The sequence below is a fragment of the Mobula hypostoma genome, chromosome 2, assembly GCF_963921235.1.
Source record: "Mobula hypostoma chromosome 2, sMobHyp1.1, whole genome shotgun sequence".
Lineage (NCBI taxonomy): Eukaryota > Metazoa > Chordata > Chondrichthyes > Myliobatiformes > Myliobatidae > Mobula > Mobula hypostoma.
This window is the reverse complement of record NC_086098.1, coordinates 187632346-187657038: the sequence shown is the minus strand read 5'-3', so window position 1 is coordinate 187657038 and position 24693 is coordinate 187632346. Positions and strand designations below refer to the sequence as shown.

At 40.7% G+C, this 24693-nt stretch overlaps 1 protein-coding gene across 2 annotated transcripts in view; it reads left to right on the top strand.

Annotated features, from left to right (window-relative positions):
* Positions 1-24693, top strand: part of LOC134342751 (disks large-associated protein 4-like) — a 772967-nt gene that overhangs the window by 387235 nt on the left and 361039 nt on the right. For both annotated transcript variants that reach the window (XM_063041264.1, XM_063041263.1), the window contains one exon: positions 4464-4615. The gene's annotated coding sequence lies outside the window, so the exon portion shown is untranslated. The remainder of the gene's footprint in view (positions 1-4463; positions 4616-24693) is intronic.

Sequence of the window (24693 nt, the reverse complement as noted above, 5' to 3'; positions counted from 1 at the left end):
TGGGACAACAGCAATGAGTAGCACATAATACAACCTGTCCAGAGCTTGGCAGCCTTAATCATATTGCCGTGTGGTTCTGGCTTGTATTAGTCACACTTCTGTATTACTCTTTTCTCCTAATGCTCCCTCAAGATTAACATTTCTATTCATCTGTAGTAGAATATAATTGAAATTATTTGCCAAATGAATAGAATCCTGCTTTATTTAATAACTTGGGCTATTTCAGCAAATCAGTTATGAAGTGTCATAGTGGGAAAGAATGGATCATTACTCACTCTGTAAGAACAGTAGGGGGTTCTACCCTTCTTTATTTTTTATTTATTGAGATGCAGTATGGAATAGGCCCTTTGAGCTGGTTGCCCAGCAACCCTTGATCTAACCCTCGCCTAATCACAGTACAATTTACAATAGCCAATTAACCTACCAACTACAAACGTAGACAACAGGAATTCTGCAGATGCTGGAAATTCAAGCAACACACATCAAAGTTGGTCTTGGCCTGAAACGTCGACTGTACCTCTTCCTAGAGATGCTGCCTGGCCTGCTGCGTTCACCAGCAACTTTTATGTGTGTAACTACAAACGTAGTATGTCTTTGGACTGTGGGAGGAAACCGGAGCACCTGGAGGAAACCCATGCAGCCACGGGATAACAGGCAGCAGGGAATCAACCAAACTTAACAGTAGATTGCTCAATATCACACCTCTGTTTGTAGGAAACTTATTCATAAACTGACCGTGGTATTTTTTTAACATGTGAACAGAGACCATTTTAAACGTATGTCATTTGTTCAACAGCATGTCGGAACTTTGAAATGGGTGAAATGGCTTGCTTAAACAAAAATTTGATCTACAACTTTAATACTACAGAACAAACAAAAGTTGTGTGTGTCTGTCTTGCCAATTTCAAGTAAATCATTTGAGAGGGAGTGAAACAAAGAGAAGCAAAATTAGCAAATAATTAAGTCTGTTGTCACTTAATCTTGATGCCCTGCCCATGCATTTGCACAAGCCTACATTTTCACTAGTGATAAAGGAATGTACCAGTGTTGACGCGTGGCCAAGTGGTTAAAGCGTCAGTCTAGTGATCTGAAGGTCGCTAGTTCGAGCCTCAGCTTGAGCAAGGCACTTATCCAAGTTGTATTGGCCCTAGTGCCCTTCCCTCGGAGAGGGGAGACTTGCAGCCTGGGCAACCGCCAGTCTTCCATACCACCTTGCCCAGGCCATGGAAACCTTCCAAGGTGCAAATCCATAGTCTCACGAGACTAACGGATGCCTAAAAGAAACTACCCTGGGCAATTAGAAATATACCAGGCAGGTGCCTTAGCTTTAGAAATTCTGGATCAGGTAGACCTCTGCAGAGTGCTTAGCATTAACGGTACAAGACACACACAACATAAAATTCATCGAATTTAACTTAGGTGCAATTGGATTTCTTCAGTCTTTTCAACAGTATATTAACTTAATTGCTTATGTTAACCTTTATGAAAAATATATGCAAAGTAGAATTTCTACAGATTTTTGACATTTCAATTTTAAGACCTGTAGTCTAATCACAAAAATTAGGTTTTCTGAGCATTAATAATGCAAACAGTAAAATGATAACAAGGATTTCTCAAATGAAAGGCCCTTGCAAAATGTAATTTATAATTTACACTTATTTTATTGGTACCTGGATATTAGCATATGATGAATTGACATTTTGCCATTTAACAGAGTATCAAAGATTTTCATCCAGAAGGTTTTCTGCCAAAATGCACAACTTAAAGTTTCTCTCATCCAATAAGCAATTGGTCTGCTTGGCAACATAATTGCTGTTTTTATTTAAAAGTCTCTGGAACATTCTCTCCGTAGCTTTCCATTGGAGGGGAGTCAAAGCTAAACCAATTTGCTCACTCTCATTAGAGCTCCCTCTTGTGTTGACATTAAAATGTGCAGCTATAATATTCACGAGGAATTCTGCAGATGCTGGAAATTCAAGCAACACACATCAAAGTTGCTGGTGAACGCAGCAGGCTAGGCAGCATCTCTAGGAAGAGGTACAGTCGACTTTTCAAGCCAAGACCCTTCGTCAGGACTAACTGAAGGAAAAGCTAGTAAGAGATTTGAAAGTGGGAGGGGGAGGGGGAGATCCAAAATGATAGGAGTAGACAGGAGAGGGAGGGATGGAGCCAAGAGCTGGACGTGATTGGCAAAAGGGATATGAGAGGATCATGGGACAGGAGGCCCAGGGAGAAGGAAAAGGGGGAGGGGGGAAGAAACCCCAGAGGATGGGCAAGGGGTATAGTGAGAGGGACAGAGGGAGAAAAAGGAGAGAGAGAAAAAGAATGTGTGTATATAAATAAATTATAATCCTCTACTGTAAAGATGAAGCCACACTCAGGTTGGAGGAACAATACCTTATATTCCGTCTGGGTAGCCTCCAACCTGATAGCATGAACATTGACTTCTCTAACTTCCGCTAATGCCCCACCTCCCCCATCCGTTATTTATTTATATACACACATTCTTTCTCTCTCTCTCCTTTTTCTCCCTCTGTCCCTCTGACTATACCCCTTGCCCATCCTCTGGGTCCCCCCCCCCGTCTTTCTCCCCGGGCCTCCTGTCCCATGATCCTCTCATATCCCCTTTGCCAATCACCTGTCCAGCTCTTGGCTCCATCCCTCCTCCTCCTGTCTTCTCCTATCATTTTGGATCTCCCCCTCCCCCTCCCCCTCCAACTTTCAAATCCCTTACTCACTCTTCCTTCAGTTAGTCCTGACGAAGGGTCTCGGCCTGAAACGTCAACTGCACCTCTTCCTAGAGATGCTGCCTGGCCTGCTGCGTTCACCAGCAACTTTGATGTGTGTTGCTTGAATTTCCAGCATCTGCAGAATTCCTGTTGTTTATGTCAATATACTGTATGTTTTGTCTTGCTGGAGGTTTGGACACTCCTATTTTGATAGTCTTTTTCAGTTTACATCTCCTCAAATGCACTGACCAGAGATAAGATATAGGAGTAGGACTAGGCATTCGCCCCATTGAATCTTTCCACTATTCAATCATAGCATAAAGCATTGGTGAAGCCTCACGTGAAGTATTGTGAGCAGTTTTGGGCCTCTTATCTTAGAAAGTATGTGCTGAAACTGGAAAGGGTTCAAAGGAGGTTCATGAAAATGATTCCTGGATTGAATGGCTTGTCATATGAAGAGTGTTCTATGGCTCTGGGCCTATATTCACCAGAATTCAGAAGAATGAGGGGTGACCCCATGAAACCTATCAAATGGTGAAAGGCCTTCATGGGAGAATCTAAGACAAGAGGACGCAGCCTCAGAATAGAGGGATGTCCTCTTAGAATGGAGATGAGGAGGAATTTCTCTAGCCAGAGTGGTGAATTTGGGGAATTCATTGCCACAGGCAACTGTGGAGGCCAAGGCTGTATGTATATTTAAGGCAGAGGTTGGTAGAGTCTTGATTGACCAGGGCAGGAAGGAATATGAGAACAAGGCAGGAGACTGGGGCTGTCAGGAAAAATAGATCAGCCATGATGAAATGGTGGAACTGACACGATGCGCCAAGTGGCCTATTTCTGCTCCTATGCCTTATGGTCTTAAAAGACAGCAAACTGTGCAAATACAGAAAAAAAAACAATAAATATCAAGAACATGAGATGAAGAGTTCTTGAAAGTGAGTCCATAAGTTGTGGGAACAGTTCAGTGATGGAGCAAGTGAAGTTACTCCCTCTGGTTCAAGTAGTGGTATGAGTACAGGGTGGTGGTATAGGCAGATACGTTAGGGACACTTAAGAGTCTTTTATATGGGCATATGGATTAAAGACAAATGAAGAGCTATGATGGGAGGAAAGGGTTGATTTGGTCATAGAGTTGGTTAAAATGTCGGCACAACATCGTGGGCTGAAGAGCCTGTGCTGTTCGATGTTCTATATTCTTAAAAATATTTAAGATCAGTCTTAAAAGCAGAAAAGGCCGGAAATTTTCAGCAGATCACAGATCACAAAACCATCTGTGAAGAGAGAAACAAGATTAATGTTCTAGGTCAATGAATGAAAGGTCATTGACTGAAACACAGACAACATTTCCATTTCCTCAGATGCAGCTTTGGTTGCTAATACAGATTGCTTAGCCAGCCGGTGATGTAGTGGCATCAGCACTGGACTTCAGGGCAAATGGTCCTGAGTTCAAATCTGGCCAGCTCTGTGCTGGGTTGAGTGTCAAGCTAGCGACTTAGCATTGTAAAGAACAGTCAAATGCTACGGAAACAGTAAAAATGCTACCTGATGCACCACAGGGTGCGAAAAGGAACAACAGTGCAGATTTCTGCAGCCTCTCACATTTTAATTTATATCTGTTCCTGGTCCTTGAATTTGAGATGGGTTAAGAATTAAGAAAGTATCTTTAAAAAATTGAACTGCTAATAGTGTCACCATGAGATCAAGTTTGTTTTTATTTCTTCATTTATTTTGCAGTCCTTTGGCCTCATTTGGCATCAAGTGCCTCTTTTCAACTTGCTGTCATCGAGGCGCTGTTGGGAGTACCGCAATTCTGCATTGAAGACGTCTGACAGCATTACACAAAGTGGCCATCAGAAGGATTTGCTACCTACGTTGTATCCAGCCAGGTAAGTGTGAATGTGTGGTCAGCCAGAAAACCTCTTCTTCGCCCCAGACAGGAAATTGTCTGAAGCAGCACACAGATGGGAACAGGTGATGATCAGCAAAGTGAACCATGTAGTTTAGTATTGGTCCAGTGAGCCGTAAATGCTTCTGACTCGAGGAATGATATATATGTAATGAGTTGTGACAAGAATGAAAGTGCCTTTTAAAGCTCTTGGTACTCTTGCATATAAAACCTTTATAGAGCCACAGAAAATGATATATTTTGAGCCTGTAATGCTGTCTGTGAGAATTTTAAATAAAGCCTATTTTAGTAACCAGTCCAAAGTAGAAGTGAGTGTAATATCTCCCGGTGCTCTCATTAAACAGTCTGCTTTCAGAATCAGAATCAGAATCAGGGTCTGGTTTAATATCACTGGCATAGGTTGTGAAATTGTTTTATGGCAGCACTACATTGCAATACATAATAATAAAAACTATAGGTAACAATAAGAAGCATATATGAAAATAGAAAATTAAATTAAACACGTAGTGCAAAAAGAGAGGAAAAAATACTAAGGTAGTGTTCGTGGGTTCATTGTCCATTCAGAAATCTGATGGCGGAGGGGAAGAAACTTTCTGAAACGCTGAGTGTGTGTCTTCAGGGTCCTGTACCTCCTTCTTGTTGGTAGCAATGAGAAGGGGGCACGGCCTGGGTGATGGGGGTCCTTAATAATGATGCCGCCTTTTTGAGGCATCACCTTTTGAAAGTGGCCTCAATGCTGGAGAGGCCTAGTGCCCATGCTGGAGCTGGCTGAGTATACAACTCTCTGCAGCTTTTCCTGATCCTGTGCAGTGGCCCCTCTAAACCGGACGCTGATGCGACCAGTTGGAAATTAGCCTGCAGAAGTTAGCTTGTGAGTTGGTTATTAATGTGATCTATCAATGGTGGGCACTGGACAAACATGTGAACTTGTTTTGTTTATGACTCTGATCAGAATATTACTTCAACAAACTTGTGTACTTTTTGTTCATGGAAAGTCAAAGCATGAGAAACCTTTCTTTGTGAAATTAAATCTTTCAGTGGAAAACATTTAAGCAAATAAATTTTGTTGATCACCAGTCACTGGAAGTAGTGGAAATAGTTTAAATGTTAAGCATTTAAGTGCCTGTTTCTAAATATTGGATATATTCGGGGAAATATCTCATCCTGGCTAGTTTTGATTTCAGTAAGTGCTTTTGTTAGTGGGTAGCATAAGGCTGAAAGTAGTATGGAGACACAAGATGTTGGAATCTGTAGCATAAAACAAACTGCTGAGAAAACTCAATGGTCAAGCAGCATCTGTGGAGGCAAAGCTAATGTCATTATATGCATTAGGACAAAGAGTGTAGAAGGGAAATGGCCAGTATAAAGAAATGAGTGTGTAGGGGTGAGACAGGTTGGTGGATGATAGTTGAAACCTGGTGAGGTGGGGGTAATGGGCAGATGGAGCCAAATGGGGAAGGGTGAGTTTTGAAGCAGAGGCTGGTGGATAAATAGGTTGAAGGGTTCCTAGACTGTTTCAAAACTGCTGCGGTTCGGTGTTTAATATTCTGAGTGTTATTTGCTTGTGTTTTGTCGTTTGCACGATTTGTTCTTTTTTGCATGTTCGGTGTTTGATGTTTCCTTTGAATGGGTACCATAGTGTTTCTTTGTTTCAGGGCTGGGCTGTATATTGCATACATACTTTTAATAAATATACGTTGAATTTTGAATCATTTGAAACAGATGAGAACAGAAATTGGGCAGGGGAGGCGAAAGGTAGAAACAGAGGCTGGAAGGTGATAATGATGATGATGGGCAGACAGAGGCCAGTCAGGGAGCAGTAAGGAAAAGGGGAGCAAGGGAAAAGAAACGCAGGAGGATAGATGTGTAGGTGTTGAGCATACGACACCAGTTCTGGTAATGGGACAGAAAGAGGAATGAAGAAGGTGAACAAAGCACAGTGCCTAAAGGCTGGAGGAGTTTTCATTTCCTGGGGAGTAATGAAAAGGACCAGTTTGACAATGAGCATAGATTTCAGCAGATCAATTCTGATTAAGTAGCGGCCCAGGAATTGGAAACAAACAAGTAGGCTAATGCTATGCATTCACAGTCCATATGATTAGTATCACCACAAGACTAAATATTCAATCACCATGAAGATCATTTATGAAAACCCAAGCTGATTTTGAAGGAGAGTGAGGCATATTTCTCCAGGGTCAGATCCTGATTCCAGATTCATTCCATAAGACCTTACAAAATAAAAACAGAATTAGGCCATTCGACCCATCGAGTCTGCTCCGCCATTCAATTACGGCTAATTTATTTTTGCTGTGAACCCCATTCTCCTGCCTTCTCCCACTAACCTTTAACACCCTTAGTAAGCAAGAACGTATCAACTTCCACCTTAAATGTAGCTAATGACTTAGCCTCCATAGTCGTACGTGGCAATGGATTCAACAGATTCACTACCCTCTGGCTAAAGAAATTCCTCCCAATCTCTGTTCTAAAGGGACGTCCTTCTATTCTAAGGCTGTACCCTCTGGTCCTGGTCTCTTCCCACTAATGGAAACATCCTCTCCATGTCCACTCTATATAGGCCTTTTAATATTTGGTAGGTTTCATTGAGAGATCTTAGCCTTCTAAACTCCATTGAGTACATCCCCAGAGCCATCAAACACACTTTATATGTTAACCCTTTCATTCCCAGGATCAATTGCATAGACCTCCACTGGACTGTCTCCAATTTCCACACATCTTTTCTTGGATATGGGGTCCAAAACTACTCACAATACAGTACTCCAAATGTGGTTTGAAGCATTACATCCTTGTTTTTATATTCTAGTCCTCCCAAAATTTGCCTTCCTTACCTCTAAGTCAGCCTGCAAGTTAACCTTAATTTGAAACTAGTCTACAGCTTTATTCCTTCTACTAAAGTGCTTGACCATATACTGTACATTCTCACATTATATTCTATCTGCCACTTCTTTGCACATTCTCCTAATCTGCCTAAGTCCTTCTGCCCCTTTTTGTATCTTTGTATCATCTGTAAACTTGGCCCCAGATCTATCAATTCCATCATCCAGATAATTGGCATATAGCATGAAAAGAAACTGTCCCAACACTGACCTCTGTGGAACACCACTAGACACTAGCAGTGACTCAGAAAAGGCCCCCTTTATTCCCAGACTAGATTCTGTACATCTAGGGTCAGCATGACTTGGGTCCCGCCAAACCCCTGAGGTTGGCATGTCTTGCCCACCCGAACCCTGGTCTGTGTGAATCCTGTGTAATTACAGCCACCATGCAATCACCCGTTGGCAAGAAATAACAGACCGTACACTGCAAACAGTTATAAATAAAATATATTTATGAATGTTAAGTTAATCAAACAGTTAGTAAAGGAAAGGAATGAAAAAAAGAACCCATCATAATTAAACAGCCAGATGGGCACACGAGTTGGAGCTCATCTTGAAGTAGTCTTTAACTCACGCGCTGGACCCTTGGTCTACATGTGAGCACACAGCACCTTCTGAATATCGCTCAAAATCCATCTCAAACAAATGCTCTCTCCCATGGGAGCATTGGCCCTTTCTCCTCGAAACTATTCATCTGCACAAAGCACCTTGTGCAACAGAGACGGCATCCTCAGCTATCTTCCCTCTTCTCTTCTTCCAGCTCCCACCAAAAAGACCTTGACTCACACCAGTGTCCCTCACAATAAACCTCTCCGCCCAGCATTCTCTAGAACCTTCTCCCAATTCCACTATCCTGATTGGCTGACACAACATTCCTAAGTTGAACAACAAAGCCCCTTATCTTGGCTCAATCCGTAACAGGCTGAAAGCAGAAAGACTGCTCTTACAGAACTGCTAAAATGGAATACCTACAGCAGAGCAGTAAAAATCTTAATCAGCATGTTACAACGATTTGTCACCAGAAAACAGTTCCGGACAGAGTGACTAGCAGCACTGGAGCTCCACAGGGGACTGTCTTGTCTCCCTTTCTCTTCACTATTTACACCTCGGACTTCAACTACTGCACAGAGTCTTGTCATCTTCAGAAGTTTTCTGATGACTCTGCCATAGTTGGATGCATCAGCAAGGGAGATGAGGCTGAGTACAAGGCTACGGTAGGAAACTTTGTCATATGGTGTGAGCAGAATTATCTGCAGCTTAATGTGAAAAAGACTAAGGAGCTGGTGGTAGACCTGAGGAGAGCTAAGGTACCGGTGATCCCTGCTTCCATCCAGGGGGTCAATGTGGACATGGTGGAGGATTACAAATACCTGGGGATACGAATTGACAATAAACTGGACTGGTCAAAGAACACTGAGGCTGTCTACAAGAAGGGTGAGAGCCGTCTCTATTTCCTGAGGAGACTGAGGTCCTTTAACATCTGTTGGACGATGCTGAGGATGTTCTACGAGTCTGTGGTGGCCAGTGCGATCATGTTTGCTGTTGTGTGCTGGGGCAGCAGGCTGAGGATAGCAGACACCAACAGAATCAACAAACTCATTCGTAATGCCAGTGATGTTGTGGAGATGGAACTGGACTCTCTGACGGTGGTGTCTGAAAAGAGGATGCTGTCCAAGTTGCATGCCATCTTGGACAAAGTCTCCCATCCACTACATAATGTACTGGTTGGGCACAGGAGTACATTCAGCCAGAGACTCATTCCACCGAGATGCAACACAGAGCGTCATAGGAAGTCATTACTACCTGTGGCCATCAAACTTTACAACTCCTCCCTTGGAGGGTCAGACACCCTGAGCCAATAGGCTGGTTCTGGACTTATTTCCTGGCATAATTTACATATTACTATTTAATTATTGATGGTTTTATTACTATTTAATTATTTATGGTGCGACTGTAACGAAAACCAATTTCCCCCGGGTCAATAAAGTATGACTGTGACTATGAACAATAGTCCATGGTATTGAGGCTTGTTGCTTAGTCACTAGGTTTTTGCCAATTGGAAATCTTATTGGTTGCAGGGTTGTTCACTGAGCCTGGAGGTTAGGTCACAAACCTCTCGTCTCCAGTTGAGGTGACATCATCAGTGCGCAACTGAGTGTTGTTTCTGCCAAGTGCTCGTGTTTATATTGGTCCGACTCGTTGTTCTAATTGATCGCCTATCGCGCTGGCTATTAGTCTCTGCTGGGTCCCGGCCAACTGGATCGCTGAGTGATCTCCACTGGCCTGTATCCCTGGTTATCGGTCGTTGTGAGCATTGGCTCCTCTGATGTCCATGACTTACCCCTCGGCCCAATCCGTAAATTGTGTTCAGTTCAATGTGCTTGTTAATAGTCTTTTGTTGAGAACCATGCTTCTAAGAATTCTCTTGATTCCTTGTTTTGTGCCTCTGCCAGGGCATCTGTACTTTCCCAGACAAACTTGTGACCTTCTTGGTCTTCATGTGTTGAGTTGAATGGCAAGGGATAACTAGCTGATGTTCATGTAAACTAGTGGATAGTTTTCTCCCTGTCTGTCCTGCATAATGTTTGGGGCAGTCTCCACATTGGATTTGGTATATTACATTTGTTCTCTTCATGTGGGCTGTTGGATGTTTGTGTCTCAAGACGAGCGTTCTAGGTTGTCGGGGTTTGTGTGCTACCATTACTCTATGTGGTTGGAGCAGTCTTGCTGCCATTTCAGAAATATTCTTGATGCATGGTAGGGTTATCCTCTTCCTTGTCTGTTCAGTAGGAGTTAAAAGGTTGTTTCTCTGGACAGGGCACCTTCTGATGATGTTTTCTGGATGGCCTTTGCGTGTGAATACTTTGAAAGGTGCTTTTCTTCTTTCTTCTAGAGGACTCCCTAGAGCAGCGTGTTTCTACTCGGTTGAATAGCGTTTAGATGCACCCTCATTTAAGACTATTGGGGTGATTGCTATGATAATTAAGGATTTGTTCCGTATATGTTTCTTTTGGGTAGAACAATGTTTCCAAACTTCCATCAGCATTCCTCCTGATCCGTATGTCTAGGAAAGGGAGTTGGTGTTTCCTTCAACCTCCACGGTAAAGTTAAACCATGGAATACATTGCTGATTTGGTTTTGAACCTCTTTTATCTGGCTTTGTTAGATTATGACAAATATGTCGTTGACCTAGCGCACCCACAGTTTTGGTCCGATCATTGTTAATACATGAATATCAAAACAAATCTGCAGATGCTGAAAAATTAGCTTTATTTGCCAGTATTAACAAAACATACAGTGAAGTATGTTGTTTCCATCAAAGTAAATCAGTAAAGATTTTTGTGCTGGGCAGCACACAAGTGGCACCATGCTTCCAGCACCAACATAACGTGCCCACAACTCACCAACCCTCTGTCTTTGGAATGTAGGAGGAAAGCAGAGCACCCAAAGGACACTCACGCGATCATGGGGAGAATGTACAAACTCCTTACAGGCAGTGGCGGGAATTGAGTCACGCTCAGTGACGACTGGCGCTGTAAACCATTACGCTACCATAATGCCCCTAGCTGAAATAACAACGGGGAATACTAGAAATGCTTAGCAGGTCAGGCAGCTTTGGAGAAAAGATAAATGGAGTATCATGTTTCAGGTTGAAAAATCTTTATCAGCTTTCAAACAGGTTAATTGACTGAGTGTTTCCAGCATTTTCTGTTTTTATAACTTGTTTTTACACAACACAGAAGGAATTCAATGCAAACTTTAGAAATTAACCTCGGAAATCGAAATGATGTTGGAGACCCTTTAGACTTGGTTTTATTTCACACAATTGCCGGGAGACCTAGCGTGAGATGGCGTCCTGCAGAATGCCCCATACCACGCAGCTTGGCTGCTTTCAGAAGCTGTGCCTGTGATGTTACATTGTTCCTTTCATGTCGACATGCATCTGATGCATATGTACAGGAAAATCGGCACAATAAATGTGAGCGCTCAGGCAATCAGATCACTTTGTCAGCTGTGTGGATCATCCATTAATTAAACCTCCTGCTGAAAGCTGCAAATTTTACTGGAATTATAATTTTTTTATCTCTTTTTACCTGCCAGCTGGTCTTCTTGTCGTGTCAACCCCTGCAGATAATTTATATCAGCTTTTACATTACATAAGCCTTCTTTCCAACACACTCTAGAGTTTCATCCACTCTGAATGTATTACATTAATTCCTTTCATGGAACCAAGCCACTGCTATCCAGATAGCTTTCAATTCCTAAATTGAATTGAATATATCCTGCAATTTCTGAATGTCAGTACTGCAATAATATGAAAATAAACCAAGAGGTCAGTTTGAACAAGAGGGTAAAATTTTTGCATACTGTTTATCTACTTAGTTGACAATAAATATATAGAAAAGATTGAGTTTAAAAATTATTGTTATTTTATGTATTAAATGCACTAGGCAGCAACTACTTGCCAAGTGTTGTCCTTTAGAAGCCTTTCAGTTGTTGTTCCTTACCACACCTTGTGGTACGTCGAGGGCAACTCTGAGCTGCATTGCACAGTTTTTGTGTGTCCCTTTTCTTGTTCTGTCTCTCTCTAACCACCCTCATTAATTATCAAGCAAATAGTTTTGTCAACAGCATTTCATCACAACTGTGGTTCAGCCTATCAGATATTTCCTTTGTCCTCTCCGTCACTTCCTCGTCCTCTCTGAAAATGAAACCTAATGTATTTGCTCCCTTTTCCAGCTCTGACAAAGGAGCTTTGAAACTGAAATAGTTACAGTCCCTGTTTTCCACAGATGCTGCCAAACCTGCTGAGTGTCTAGTATTTTCTGTTCACATTTCAGATTTCCATCATCTACAGCTTTTTGATTATTGAGGTAAATCATTTCCTATCCAGAAAATTTAAATTCTAAGAGGGAAGCCTCTGACTAAGACAAGACTGGAGTAATGAAGCAAAATAGTGATCAACTTTCTTTATGGTTTGTGGACAATGAATCTGAAGCCACTGATGATATTTACAGTTTTAGATTGGTGCATGTCAGACAGTTACATATCAGATTGACACAGTGATTGTATCAAGATGAGTTCACATACAATTCTAGCTTGTGTCTACTTCCTATCTTTGAAGTGTAACGCTCAGCTATATTAGCTCGTATTTATCTAGGGGAAACCCCGTCCATCGCCCACCTTGTCTCCGGGTTATGTCAGTTGCTGTACTACTGCCACCTCATTCAACTTCAAATATCAATCATCAGCCAGCACACAATGCACGTTTTACCAATTACACGTTATAGATATTACTAAGTCTATGAGATTAATAGAAGTTCAATACAAAAAAAGGAATGGAAAAGGCACTAGACTTATCAAAGTTCAATTTCTTGGTGCGCACATTGGAGCTCGGGGACCTCTTCGGGACCACCCGGACCCCTTCGACTCACAGCTCAGGACCATCCGGAGTGATCAATCTGAGCTTTCCCACACGTCCGTCGTCCTCACGGTCTCTCCTCCAACTCCCCGTCAAACGCCCCGGTTCCCAGCCATATGAGACAGCATATCACCCCAAGAAAGAATAACATGGACACCCATTGGCTCATAGTACTCTGCTATCTGTTATAACCCAAGCAAAGTGCTAGCTAGAGACTTTCTCAGCGTTAAACATAACAAAGAAGCCACTTTAATTTTAACATAACAAAGAAGAAACCCCTTACAGAAGCATAGAAGAATTGTTGTGCATATGTACCATCGCCAATAGTCACAGTCACCTTTAATGCTTCTGAACCTAATTTGGTTGCATCCCTGCAAGCATTATAATTTATTAAGGTTATTAGGTCATCCTCAGACTAAGCAAAGACGTATTCTTAAAAGACTTCTGGAAGTATTCCAGGAGGAGGTTCACGAGGATGATTCCGGGAACGAAGGGGTTAACACATGAGGAGCATTTGGTAGCTTTGGGGCTGTATCACTGGAATTTAGAAGAATGTGTGGGCATCTCATTGAAACCTACTGAATGTTGAAAGGACTAGATAGGGTGGATGTGGAGAGGATGTTTCCTCTGGTGGGCATTGCAGAACTAAAGGGCACAGCCTCAAAACTGAGCAGTGTCCTTTTAGAACAGAAGTAAGGAGGAGTTTTTTTTTAGCCAAAGAGTGGTGAATCTGTGAAATGCTCTGCCACAGACTGTGGTGAACGCCAAGGCCGTGGGTATATTTAAAGCAGAAGTTGATGGATTCCTGATTGGTCGGGGCATCAGGAGATATGGTAAGAGGGCAGGTGTATGGGATTGAATGGGATCTGGGATCAGCTATGATGGAATGGCGGAGCAGACTCGATGGGCTGAATGGCCTAATTCTGCTCCTGTCTTATGGCCTAAGACCAGTATCAGCCATAGGCCCATTGACCTGGATGAGAGTGAATTAACGGATGGTTAACTGATCTTCCCACCATAGTTTTACCTTATTCAAATGTAAAAGGTGTATCCACAGATTAAATGCAAAAGTTATTTTAGTTCTGTGGGAAATAGCTGTGATTGTGAAACAATAACACAACGGCTTGGAAATGTGTTTCAAATTTTTTTTAAAACAGATATTGGAAATTTTTAATAAAAACACAAAATGCTGGAACTACACAGCAGATTAGGCAGTATCTATGAAAATAGAGAAAGTTATTGTACCTGCTGTAACCACTTCCTCTGGCAGCTTGTTCTGCACAGATACCACCCTTTGTGTAAATAAAGTTGCCCCTCAAGTTCCCATTCTATCTCCCCCTCTCACCTGAAACGTATGCATTCAGCTTGTCTATGACCCTCATGATTTTATACACCTCTGTAATGTTACCTGGCAGTCTTTTGTACTCCAAGGAATAAAATCGTAACCTGTCCAGTTTTTCCCTATAACTCAGTCCCTGAAGTCCCGGCAAAATCTTCATAAATCTTTTCTGCATTCTTCTGAGCCTCCATCATGGCTGGTTTAAATCCTGTGCTCTCTCTGGAGTAGCATTCACCACATAATAATAAAGAAGCAATAAATTTCAAGAACATTAGATGAAGAGTTCTTGAAAGTGAGTCTATATATTCAAAGTTCCTATCACCATATACAACCCTGAGATTCATTTTCTTGCAGGCATACTCAACAAATCTATAGAATAATAACCTTAACAGAATTAATGCAAGGCCGCCCAGCTAGGGCAACATTCAGCAAAGTGGAGAAGACAACAAACTGTGCAAATACAAAAAACAAGAAATAACAATAATAAGTAAGTAAGCAATAAATATTGAGAACATGAGAGGAAGAGTCCTTGAAAGTGAGTCCATTATTTGTGGAGACATTTCAATGATGGGGCAAGTGAAGCTAAGTGAAGTTATTCACTTTGGTTCAGGAACAGTTATTATTTTTCAGCCATCAAAGATCCACTTTGATGGGTGAGGGCTAATACTTGTTCCTGAACCTGGTGGTGTGAGTCCTGAGGCTCCTATACCTTCTTCCTGATGGTAGCAGTGAGAAGAGAACATACCCTGGGTGCTGGGTTGTGGGAACATTTCTGTGATGGGGCAAGGGAAGTTGGAGGCAGAGTTAATGAAATTGACGAGCTCAGCACTTGTGCAGGAAATGGCAACAATGCAGTCACCAGTATAGCAGAGGAAAAGTTGGGGAGCGTTACCAGGGTAGGGTTGGAACATAGACTAATGCACATATCTGACAAAAACGGTAGGCAGAGTTAAGGCAAATGGGTGTGCCCATGTCTACACCTTTTCAGAGAAAGTGGGAGGAGCCAAAAGAGAAATTGGTGAGGGTAAGACTAGTTCCACCACACTGAGGAGGGTGATAGTAGTGAGGAACCAGTTAGGTCCATAGTCAAGAAAAAAGCAGAGAGCTTTAGGTCCTTCCTGATGGGGGATGGGAGTGTAATTTCACCACTAAATGATGCAGTGCTATATTAAGGTTTTTCTGATAATGTGTGAACCCTGCACCTATGCCTCAGGAAATATTAAATGTACCTACATTTCCATTTCCTTTTGGGTCCCATAATCTTGTATTCTGCTTTACTGCCATGGAAATAAAAAGTAAAATTATTACAATTATATTTATTTTGTAATTAACATGTCTACTGGCAGTCTTTACCCAGAAACCTGCAAAAACAAGACATTTCCTGTTCTTTATAATAATTGTTGCATTCCAACATGTTTTCATTACATTCTTACACCAGAGGAGAGTAGTTGGATATGAAATTTAAACACAACATTTGGATTACAGCTCAATGTTTTCCCAGTTTTTAATTAACATGGTCTGATTGTTGAGTACTTTCCCAAAGCACATGTTTTTTAAAACATTGTTGAATGCATAAAACACAACCAGGTACCAACCAGGCACACAAGTAAGGAAGTTGCGCAGAGGTGATATAAATTAAAGGGAATCTGTCCAACATATACATGCCTGGATAAACTTTTAATATCTCTTGATAGGCAAACATCATATTTTGGTTGAGAAATGGTTAGCACCTGATTCTTACACTGATAACACAGAAACAGGGCATTTGGCCATCGAACCTATTCCCCAACAATGTATTCAAATTTATACATTACTGTGCAAAGGTCTTGGGTATATATATATATATACACACACAGACACACATATTAGGGTTCCTAAGACTTTTGCACAAATATGAACGAAAACCTGAGATTCACAGATAAAAACAAAGGAGCTGGTTGTGGACTACAGTAGGAATGGAGACAGGCTAACCCCTATTGACATCAATGGATCTGGGGTTGAGAGGGTGAACAGCTTTAAGTTCCTTGGTATAAACATCACCAAGGATCTCACGTGATCTGTACATACCGGCTGTGTGGTAAAAAAAAAAGCACAACAGCGTTTCTTTCACCTCAGACGGTTGAAGAAGTTTGGTATGTGCCCCCAGGTTCTAAGACCTTTCTACAGGGGCACAATTGAGAGCACCCTGACTGACTGCATCACTGCCTGCTATGGGAACTGTACTTCCCTCAATTGCAGGTCTCTGCAGGGAGTGGTGCGGACAACCCAGCGCATCTGTAGATGTGAACTTTCCACTATTCAGGACACTTACAAAGACAGGTGTGTGAAAAGGGCCTGAAGGATCATTGGAGACCCAAGTCACCCCAACCACAAAGTGTTCCAGCTGCTACCATCCGGGAAATGGTACCACAGCATAAAAGCCAGGACCAGCAGGCTCCGGGCCAGCTTCTTCCACCAGGCCATCAGACTGATTAATTCATGCTGACACAACTGTATTTCTATGTTATATTGACTATCCTGTGTACATAATATTTATTATAAATTACTATAATTGCACATTGCATATTTAGATGGAGACATAACGTAAAGATTTTTACTCCTCATGTATCTGAAGGATGTAAGTAATAAAGTCAGTTCCCTTCAATATTGCTGTTTCAAGGGCAAATGAAGAGAGGAAGGAGGTGGATGTCTTCCCACTGGGTGCTTCAAATCAATTCAAAATTAACCCAGGAGGAAGTACTATTAAAAAAAACAAGAAGGATTAAGAAGTAACACCTGGGTTCCTTGGGGATAAACACTCTCAAAATTGGATCCAGACAAGTATAATGGTAGGAAGTCAAATTATACTTAGAGGCTGGAGGAACTTGGGGGGGAAACAATCATTTCAGCAGTCGGTCACAGAAATAGCCAAAGTGGCAGCTTTTGAATGCATGTCTTACAAACAGTTTGATAGATTGGACATCTATACACAAAAATGGGGCAAATAATTAGGTTTCCTGGTGGGGAATTAATGGTTAATTGGGTTATAGACCACCCAATAGTCAGCGAGAATTGGAGGAGCAAATCTGCAGAGAGATAGCAGACAACTGCAGGAAACATAAAGTTGTGGTGGTAGGGGATTTTAATTTTCCACATATTGATTGGGACTCCCATACTGTTAGGGGTCTAGATGGGTTAGAGTTTGTAAAATATGCTCAGGAAAGTTTTCTAAATCAGTATATAGAGGTACCAACTAGAGGGGATGCAATATTAGATCTCCTATTAGGAAACGAGTTAGGACAAGTGATGGAAGTGTGTGTAGGGGAACACTTTGGATCCAGTGATCATAACACCATTAGTTTCAACTTGATCATGGATAAAGATAGATCTGGTCCTAGGGTTGAGGTTCTAAACTGGAAGAAGGCCAAATTTGAAGAAATGAGAAAGGATCTAAAAAGCGTGGATTGGGACAGGTTGTTCTCTGACAAGGATGTGATCAGTAAGTGGGAAGCCTTCAAAGAAGAAATTTTGAGAGTGCAGAGCTTGTATGTTCCTGTCAGGATTAAAGGCAAAGTGAATAGGAATAAGGAACCTTGGTTCTCAAGGGTTATTGCAACTCTGATAAAGAAGAAGAGAGAGTTGCATGACATGTATTGGAAACAGGGAGTAAATAAGGTGCTTGAGGAGTATAAAAAGTGCAAGAAACTACTTAAGAAGGAAATCAAGAGGGCTAAAAGAAGACATGAGGTCGCCTTGGCAGTCAAATTGAAGGATAATCCAAAGAGCTTTTACAGGTATATTAAGAGTAAAAGGATTGTAAGGGATAAAATTGGTCCTCTTGAAGATCAGCGTGGTCGGCTATGTGCGGAACCAAAAGAAATGGGGGAAATCTTAAGTGGGTTTTTTGTGTCTGTATTTACTAAGGAAACTGGCATGAAGTCTATGGAATTAATGGAAACAAGCAGTGAGATCATGGAAACTGTACAGATTGAAAAGGAGGAGGTGCTTGTTATCTTGAGGCAAATTAAAGTGGGTAAATCCCCAGGACCTGACAGGGTATTCCCTCAGATCTTGAAGTAGACTAGTGTTGAAATTGCAGGGGCCCTGGCAGATATATTTAAAATGTCGGTGTCTATGGGTGAGGTGCCGGAGGATTGGAGAATGGCTCATGTTGTCCCGTTGTTTAAAAAAAGGATCGAAAAGTAATCCAGGAAATTATAGGCCGGTAAATTTGATGTCGGTAGTGGGTGTTTGACCAATTTACTGGAGTATTTCGAGGAGGTTACCAGGAAAGTGGATGAAGGGAAGACAGTGGATGTTGTCTACACGGACTTCAGTAAGGCCTTTGACAAGGTCCCGCATGGGAGGTTAGTTAGGAAAATTCAGTCGCTAGGTATACATGGAGAGGTTGTAAATTGGATTAGACATTGGCTCAATGGAAGAAACCAAAGAGTGGTAGTAGAGGATTGCTTCTCAGAGTGGAGGCCTGTGACTAGTGGTGTGCCACAGGGATCAGTGCTGGGCCCATTGTTATTTGTCATCTATATCAATGATCTGGATGATAATGTGGTAAAATGGATCAGCAAATTTGCTGATGATACAAAGATTGGAGGTGTAGTGGACAGTGAGGAAGGTGTTCAAAGCTTGCAGAGGGATTTGGACCAGCTGGAAAAATGGGCTGAAAAATGGCAGATGGAATTTAATACAGACAAGTGTGAGGTATCGCACTTTGGAAGGACAAACCAAGGTAGAACATACAGGGTAAATGGTAAGGCACTGAGGAGTGCAGTAGAACAGAGGGATCTGGGAATACAGATAGAAAATTCCCTAAAAATGGCGTCACAGGTAGATAGGGTCATAAAGAAAGCTTTTGGTACATTGGCCTTTATTAATCAAAGTATTGAGTATAAGAGCTGGAATGTTATGATGAGGTTGTATAAGCCATTGGTGAGGCCGAATCTGGAGTATTGTGTTCAGTTTTGGTCACCAAATTACAGGAAGGATATTAATAAGGTTGAAAGAGCGCAGAGAAGGTTTACAAGGATGTTGCCGGGACTTGAAAAACTCAGTTACAGAGAAAGGTTGAATAGGTTAGGACTTTATTCCCTGGAGCATAGAAGAATGAGGGGAGATTTGATAGTGGTATATAAAATTATGATGGGTATAGATAGAGTGAATGCAAGCAGGCTTTTTCCACTGAGGCAAGGGGAGAAAAAAACCAGAGGATATGGGTTAAGGGTGAGGGGGGAAAAGTTTAAAAGGGACATTAGCGGGGGCTTCTTCATACAGAGAGTGGTGGGAGTGTGGAATGAGCTGCCAGACGAGGTGGTAAATGTGGGTTCTTTTTTAACATTTAAGAATAAGTTGGACAGATACATGGATGGGAGGTGTATGGAGGGATATGGTCCATGTGCAGATCAGTGGGACTAGGCAGAAAATGGTTCAGCACAGCCAAGAAGGGCCAAAAGACCTGTTTCTGTGCTGTAGTTTTTCTATGGTTTCTAAGAAGGATCTAGTACTTTACAGCATCCAGTAGAAAAGTCTTAGCCACCCTAGATATATGCCTAAGACATTTGCACAGTACTGTATATTCCAAGAGATGTTCCAGTTTCTAATGTCACCTTAATGGGCAATAGATTCCGTAGTATCCAAGACATCTTCAAGGAGTGGTGTCTCAACAAGGCAGTATTTATGATTAAGGAACCCCACTACCAAGGACATGCCCTCTTCTCTTTGTTACCATCAGGAAAGAGATACAGAAGCCTGAAGGCACATATTTAGCAATTCAGGACAGCTTCTTCCCCTCTGCCATCCAGTCTCTGAATGGACATTGAAACTATGAACACTGCCTGACTATGTTTTTATTTCTGTTTTTGTTCTACTTATTTAATTTATTTATGTTAGATGTGTATAATACTTACTGCAATTTCTCTCTATTATTATGTATTGCATTATACTGCTTCTGCAAAGTTAACAGATTTCACAACATATGCAGTGATATTAAACCTGATTCTGATGTGCATAAAATGTTCTTGAGATATGTATTTCAACCACCTTCTGAGGAACCAATATAATTCAGGGCAGCCTAGTTCCCATTAGGAACAGTGGGAAGTGGGCAAGATGTATAAATGAGATAGCAAATGTATGAACACCAAACCTGAAAGAATTCCTTCAGATACCTTCAGAAAGATTGAAGATAGAAATTGTTACTTTTGCAAAAACATGGGACAAGGGTTCAAAGAGGTAAGCACCCTCTTAAAATTGCTGTTTTTCCCTTTGCAGATGGTTTGGAATACTGCATTGTATTGGTTTACCTCAGGCAGTGCATTTTGGAATTCAGTTCCATTTTAATGACTGCACCTTACCTCAATATAATTTAGAGTGCAAAACAAACTAAAAATATACTTTGGCAAAGGTACAAATGGTAACACAGGGCAAGAGACCGGAAGAATTGAATCAGATGTTTTTCTTATTTCAGTGTACTTATCTCAGACCAATTTGAAACCAGTATCATGATAAACAACTGCATGAACATTGAAGTGGGAACATTGTTAATGTACTTTAAATGAAGAAAGCTGCAAAATTATAAATTGGAAATCAATAAACTGCATTTGCAAATGAAAATTAAAAGTGCTGGGATTACTCTGCAACATTAACTCTCGTTCTCGGCAGATCCTGCCTGACCTGCTGAGGGTCCCTGGCATTTTCTGTTTTTATTATAACTAAATCATAAATATTGCTTGCGTTATTTAAAAACTAGCGTTGAGGCAACTTAAAGCACGGTGCTGTTATGAGTTGCAACATAATGAGTAAAAATAAAAGTTTACAGCGAGTGTCACTGCAGCTTTTTATAACGGGTGCCATGGTAACTTTGCAGTTAGTGGGACACTATTACAGCTCAGACATTCTGGAGTTCGCAGTGCATTTCCAGCGTCGTCTGTAAGGAGTTTGTGCATTCTTCCCATGATCATGTGGGTTTCTTCCAGGTGCTCCTGTTTCCCCCCACTGTCCAATGATACACCAATTCGTAGGTTAATTGGTCATTGTAAATTGAATTGTGATTAAGCTAGGATTAAATAAGTGGTTTGCTGGATGGTGTGGCACATTGAGCCAGAAGACCTGTTCTGCGCTGTGCTTGGCTTCCGTCTGTCTTGAAGGACAATGGGTGATGATGATCATCATCACAAGCCTGGGTGGAAGGTATGGAGATCCTGAGATGCCCAGTTGTCAAGATCCCCCCTCTCAGCTTCACCAGTGTAGTCCAAAGAAAGCCTTCCTTTCCGTACTGTATCTCTAAATAAATAATCAGAATAGTAAAGACCTGTTGGAGTGGTTTTCTGGGCACAAACAAGTTGATAAAGCTGTTAAATGGTCTGACATTTCCAGGGTTTTACTGCAGTCATTTGTGACTGCACTAAAGCAAATTGTGTCAAAATCCCAGGCAAGTAAAACTTGCTTGTCAATGTGCATTTTGCATCAGAGAACACATATTTAAGATTATTTATGATAATAAATAGTAAAAGGAGCTTTTTAGGTGGAAAAGAACATTTATAGTCATGTTATGTGTTTAATGGTTTGGTTTTTATTACTGAAACAGTACGTTTGGAGAAGGAGACATAATGATTGCCTTAGTGTTTTCATAAATCTGAAATTATAAGGTTCATATTCATCTAGTTCCAATCCTCCTAAATTGCAAGTTTCCAATATTTTTGAGTAAATGTCATACGTTTCAACACTCTCTGTTTTTAATCTCTGATCTTTACTTTATTATGTGAAAGAGAATATTGCATATTTATAGCTTAATTAGTTTGCTTCATACTCACATGAATAGGACTAGCTAATAAAGCATCCTTTTAACTGTATCACTGCAACTGTGCAGAACCAAAGAACCAAGCTAATACAGTGGAGTATTTTTGTTAATTATTGCCATAGCTTAAATTTCAATTCCTAATCTGATGTGTTTTTAAAATCAGAAACTCATTAATATGAGATTGAACACCTACTTCATATTTTTTCAACATGTGGAACTTTAGGAACCTAAAGCATGGATAACTTCAATCACCGCTACTCTGAATTCTACAACCTACAGACTCACTTTCAGGAACAATTTCCCACTCACGTTCTCAGTATTATTTCCGTGTATGCCCAGTTTGTCACCTTTTGGGCATTGGTTGATTGTCAGATCGTCAGTCTTCGCTTATGGTAGTTTTTTGTAAAAACATATCATAGTTCTTTTTTTCCCTCTAAATGCCTGCAAAAAAATAAATTTCAAGGTAGTATGTATAACATACACATGCACTGATAACAAATTTACTTTGAACTTTGAACTCAGTTGAGTAAAAGGTTAAGACAGTGTTGGATCCATTTAATCTGACCTAATTTTGAACTTTGAAATACCTGCTGCAGCTCATTTATGTACATATTTGCAGCCTCTCTGTTTCAATTAATGTGACCGAAGCAAAATATAGAAACCCGCTTAGCCGTACACATAAGGGAAATTTTGTGAAACCCCACTGCTTAGATGAAACCTTGCTTGGGTCCAGGGCAGATCCTTGCATCAGTGTCAGACCATCCACACCCTTTCGCAACACACACTGCTGAGGTAGAAGCAATTGGATGGGTAGCAAAGGTCAAAGTAATATTCACCCATTTTTGTAGATTAAATTTATCTGGCACAATCTTCTTTGGAAAACTAGTTGTCAAGAAGACCTTTTCTTCTACTTGTTGTTTTCATTTTGTTTATTAATCTCATTTATCCTAGCTTGCTGTAATTCCGTCCAAGTGAACAATCCTCAAACGATAAATCTGCAGGAGCAGCAAGTAATTAGGAAGCTTAACAGAAGGTTTTTTGAATCACTTCTGGAATTGAATAAAACTATTGGGATGTTTTTCTTCAGTTAAATAGAGTATTGCTGAGACCATACCTGGAGTGTATTGCATAACACTGGTCTCATTCAAGAATGGATCCGAGTAAGTTGGAAGCAAGTTAGAGAAGATTTATTAGAATCACACCTAGAATGAGTATATTGTCATGTGTGGAAACATTGGATACTCTATGCGATGGACCCATGCCATTATTTTTTTATGTGATGGACCTCTGCCATTAATTGAGGGGTCTGTGGACCCCAGATTGGGTATGCCTGCTCTAGGCTGAACGGGAGCAGACTTAAATAGAACATGTAACCCTGAAGGATCTTGACAGGGTGGATATGAAGACGATATCTTTGAGAAGAATCTAGAACTACAGTTCATTGTTTAAAAGTAACATGTCATACATTTGAGACAGGATAAAGACATTTATTTTCTTCCATAAGATGGTGTATCCACCTGGAAGGGGAGTGGAAGCAGGATCTTTGAATATTTTACTGGCATAGGTAGACAGATTCTTGATAAGTGAAAGAGTAAAAGATTATCTTTAGTAGATTGCAATGCAGAGCTGGTCACGATCATATTGACTAGCAGTGAAGTTTCAAGGGACCAAATACCTTTCCCCAGCTTTAACTGTAACATTTTCTATGGTCATTTTGTTTCATTTTTGTTGTGATTATTTCCAGTATTTTAGTTTTCCTCTTCAGAAGAGTATTCTTCCTATTAGTCAAACAATTTGATTAGAAGCAGATTTGAAAAATTACTGACGAACAGTTTCCTCCATTCATGTTCTAAGTAAGACCTAATCAACACTGAAAATATGTTTCAGTTAGAATCATTTCTAATACTGAGGTATTGCAAAATCAATTTAAATAAAGGAATATAGTAAATTGGAAAAGTAAATAAAGTATAAGATTTTGAAACTTAAATTAGCATTCTTTCAGGCTCGTGGCTTCAACTGGCAAGGAGCAAATTAGATTTATACAATGAATATGAGAAGTTTAATTTCAGTAGGAAGAATAAAAAGAGTATGCCTTGGAAATAAAAATAATAGGGTTAATGAATAAAGAGAACTCAAATGAAGGATCATAAATCAATAAATGTAGCAAAACAGGTTGTTCAGACCTTAAAAATACACAGAGAGCAAAGAAATTCATTTTTAAAAGTATACAGTGAAAAGGTTAAGGCAGGGGTTTCCAAACTGGTGTCCACAGACCCCTTGGTTAATGGTTCATGGCATAAAAAGGGTTGGGAACCCCTGAGCTAAGGTGATTTTGAATGTGTTTAGAACTTTGTTTAGACCTCACTTTGAGAGAAAGAGAGTGACTTGACTTGACTTTATGCTTTATTGTCGCCAAACAATTAGTACTAGTATTTGTGTGTGTGTGTGTGTGTGTGTGTGTGTGTGTTTATGTATACACTTATGGTCTCCATGCACCTCCATGAAGCGCAAGAGAATATTTCAGAAAAAGTATGAATTAAATGAAAATAAATTTGAGAAGAGTTAGAGATATCTTTTAAAATGTTAGGGGTTTCTGGTTAGCAAGAATATGGAG